The sequence below is a fragment of the Saccoglossus kowalevskii genome, chromosome 1 (assembly GCF_978046115.1).
Source record: "Saccoglossus kowalevskii chromosome 1, keSacKowa6.1, whole genome shotgun sequence".
NCBI lineage: Eukaryota > Metazoa > Hemichordata > Enteropneusta > Harrimaniidae > Saccoglossus > Saccoglossus kowalevskii.
Genome location: NC_140641.1, coordinates 9,204,494 through 9,208,982, shown reverse-complemented (window position 1 = coordinate 9,208,982; position 4,489 = coordinate 9,204,494).

Sequence of the window (4,489 nt, the reverse complement as noted above, 5' to 3'; positions counted from 1 at the left end):
ATACTGTGATTGTTGCTGCATTATTATATTTCATGTTACTATCCTCAAAAAGGACTTAATTATTGCAAAGGTATGGATATGAGTCCTGAATATACCTTAATTGTAATCTATGTTGGTTGATTATACACCTAAACATATCATAATATATGCATGCAAATAAGGCCTAGACTATATGCATGCATATGAGGGCCTAGACTATATGCATGCAAATGAGGGCCTAGACTATATGTATGCATATGAGGGCCTAGACTATATGCATGCAAATGAGGGCCTAGACTATATGCATGCATATGAGGGCCTAGACAATATGCATGCATATGAGGGCCTAGACTATATGCATGCATATGAGGGCCTAGACTATATGCATGCAAATAGGGCTTAGACTATATGCATGCAAATAGGGCTTAGACTATATGCATGCATATGAGGGCTTAGAATATATGCATGCAAATAAGGCCTAGACTATATGCATGCATATGTTATCTGTAACTCTGGGGCTCAGGATTCAAATCCACATAACATTTAAACTTCAAATAACTGCTCGCCCATACTGAGTTCTGTATTAGATCTCTTTATCCATTTCCAGTAGATCTGACAATCATGAAGTTTTTCTGAAACTAATTTAGTGCTTCACACAAATTACAATGATATTAGACGAGAGGTTGTTCATGAGTAGTAGATATAATATTGATGTTAAAAAGGTGACTAAGTGAAGATAAATTGTGGGGAGATTATTAGAAGTAGATGAAAGGCAGATATGAATTGTAGATGAATTTCTTAAGTTGAAAAATAGATGAATTATTTGTCAAAAGAATAGACTGTAATTAGCAATAAATAAATATATAACAAATATAATACGTGTAATTAAGCTGTAACAAATAACTTTTATTCATCTAATGTATTCTGCATGACAGATAATAAATAATCCACTTGCTATTTACTGTATTAATTGTTACAATAAAGTATATCAATGATGTAATTATATTATCTCTGTACTTCTATTAGATGGTCACTGAATGTAATCAACCATGTCTTGATCACAAGATATGACTGTGATTGACCATGATATATCCTTGCTGACAGCACATTATTACATCGTTATTGAGTTTATTTTATTGAATGATATTGTAGGTTGTAACTGTATGTAGTGTGGTGTGCAAATACTTTCTGGCAGGTCTGTATATTGACAGCGTTTTTTGTAGTCGATGACATTTGGCAATTTGATGGTCATAAGTACTGATTTACAATTCCTCAATTTTATAATTCATTGAAATAAATATATTTGTGGATTTATTTCTAGAAGTAGTACAAACTGGACCAAAACCTACAAGTTTTATAAAATATTGCCTTTTCAACTTGTGTGAAGCACACAAAGGGATTCCTGATGGTTAGTGTGTCTGTGTGTGCTGGTGTGGTACCAACATTGTGACGACTTCAATTTAACTTTACACCGACTTGTGACGACAAGACCTACATTGTGATGACCCTCACTATTTTCATAATTTATATTAATATTTAATCAAATTTAAGTAAAGTTTGCATAGCTTAGGTTTAGTAAAAAGGGAAGGTATGGTTCAATTTATATTTACTATAATAGTGCCTACCGTGTTTGCTAAACCTAAGCTTCGCAAACATTTCTATGTTCAGTCACAGGATATTCAACTTTTATTAATAACTAAACTTAAATAAAATGCAATTCTACTTCATTGAATTGCATTGTAATTGAGTTTAATTAAACTCCAATTAAAATGCAACCCTATATAGGAACGCATTTTAATTGAGTTCATATCACAACTATATTAAAAATTATTATGTGTGTCTGATATCTGAAAAACCAATTATCAGATTTTAATGAAACTTAGTACATTGATGCCCTGGCAAGTTTTTGGATGAAATCTTGTGCATTTTTCATGACTTAATAATTAGCACCTTTTCACATTTTTTTCACCAGAACCATTCAATGGATCTCAATGAAAACTTGGTACATTGCAGCTGTGGTATAATGCACAGACCTGATTAGTTTTTGGCTGAAACCATGCATAATAATGACCTGATATTTAGCTTTTTCACCAATGAAACATGGATAAGCCACATACATGTTAAATTTTGAGCTTACTAATTACCTAATTTGCATAAATTAACCAATTTCACAGATAACTTTAGTACCACTCATCAAATTTTAATGAAACTAGGTAGTTGCTTTTGAGTAATCCATACATCTCATTACTTTGGGGTTGAAATCCATGCATATTTAAATTACCTACTTAGTTTCATGTGACCTCAATATGCATAACTCTAATATACTAACCACTGCTACAGATAGTGATATGCAACCAGTGCTATAATGAAGACACCTAATATCTATGACTAATGTATCAGATGACTACATATGGTATGTATGTATGTATGTCTGTCTGTCTGTCTCAAAAAACACTTGAATGTCCATTTTAATAAAAATATTAGCATATAGTGTAGATGCCCTGGGACAATACACATACCTGATTAGTTTTTTTTTCAATAAATAACTAAAACTAATTTTCAACTTTTTCATTGTTATCAATAACTCTGTGCTCTGGGATTTGCCACTTGCATGTTTAGATTAGGGTTGAATTTTGTGTATATGGTGTTCAACATATATCTCTGGTACCACTGATCAAATTTGAATGAAATTTAGAATACAACTTATTTTAGGGTTGAAAGCCATGAATATTAATTACATATTTTTGTATAAATTTAGTCATGTGACCTCATTAGTATGCATAACTATGAAGTTTGTCTAAATAGGAGTGATATAACTCGAATTTCAGTCAAGATGAGATACAGATTGATGAGAGTGACAAGCACACTTCAGATGCATCTATCAAGAAGCATAATTGACAATGAAAATACCAGTCAACTTGAAGCTTCACATTTTTTTTAAAAAATGTCCATTTTCTCATTTCAACACATTTTGGAAAGGGGTGGGGTTTGTGATTCTGGTTTCCATCCCCACCTACTTTGCCAAAGAAGTACATTCCACACCTCAGAACATAACCTACCAAGATTCTATATTGTGCAATCAGTAATATGCATTTCTTTTAATAGTCATGAGCCATTTTCAAGATCTGTTACATGCAACACAATAGTAAAGTAAAACACTAAGATATTTTTACGGTTATCAGTGAAATTATATACAAATATATAAATTATAACAAGGTAGTATCTTATTGTCATGCAATTTATTTATTCATCATTGATTGCAACAGGGAATAACCTGATTGCAGGACGTACACAAATATATGTACTTCAATATACCAATAAAAAATGCACTGTACAAATCAAAGATGAATTTAAACATTTGAAAAAATTCTACAACTACTTTGCAATTTTCGATTTAGGATAAACTATACCAGAAATTTGTCTTTTGACTTAAATAACTCGAGGAAAATCTTTGATAAAGTTCAGGAGCTTTTAGCCATTTCAATTTTCAGCAGGAACTTTTTGTATTAACAATGTGTTAGCCATGTCAATTCTCAATAACGGGAGCTTTCTGTGTTAACAATGTGTTAGCCATGTCAATTCTCAATAACAGGAGCTTTCTGTGTTAACAATGTGTTAGCCATGTCAATTCTAAATAACAGGAGCTTTCTGTGTTAACAATGTGTTAGCCATGTCAATTCTCAATAACAGGAGCTTTCTGTGTTAACAATGTGTTAGCCATGTCAATTCTAAATAACAGGAGCTTTCTGTGTTAACAATGTGTTAGCCATGTCAATTCTAAATAACAGGAGCTTTCTGTGTTAACAATGTGTTAGCCATGTCAATTCTCAATAACAGGAGCTTTCTGTGTTAACAATGTGTTAGCCATGTCAATTCTCAATAACAGGAGCTTTCTGTGTTAACAATGTGTTAGCCATGTCAATTCTAAATAACAGGAGCTTTCTGTGTTAACAATGTGTTAGCCATGTCAATTCTCAATAACAGGAGCTTTCTGTGTTAACAATGTGTTAGCCATGTCAATTCTAAATAACAGGAGCTTTCTGTGTTAACAATGTGTTAGCCATGTCAATTCTAAATAACAGGAGCTTTCTGTGTTAACAATGTGTTAGCCATGTCAATTCTCAATAACAGGAGCTTTCTGTGTTAACAATGTGTTAGCCATGTCAATTCTAAATAACAGGAGCTCTCTGTGTTGACAATATGTTAGCCATGTCAATTCTAAATAACTGGAGCTTTCTGTGTTAACAATGTGTTAGCCATGTCAATTCTCAATAACAGGAGCTTTCTGTGGTGACAATGTGTTAGCCATGTCAATTCTAAATAACTGGAGCTTTCTGTGTTAACAATGTGTTAGCCATGTCAATTCTCAGTAACAGGAGCTTTCTGTGTTATCAATATGTTAGCCATGTCAATTCTCAATAACAGGAGCTTTCTGTGTTGACAATGTGTTAGCCATGTCAATTCTCAATAACAGGAGCTTTATGTGTTAACAATATGTTAGCCATGTCAA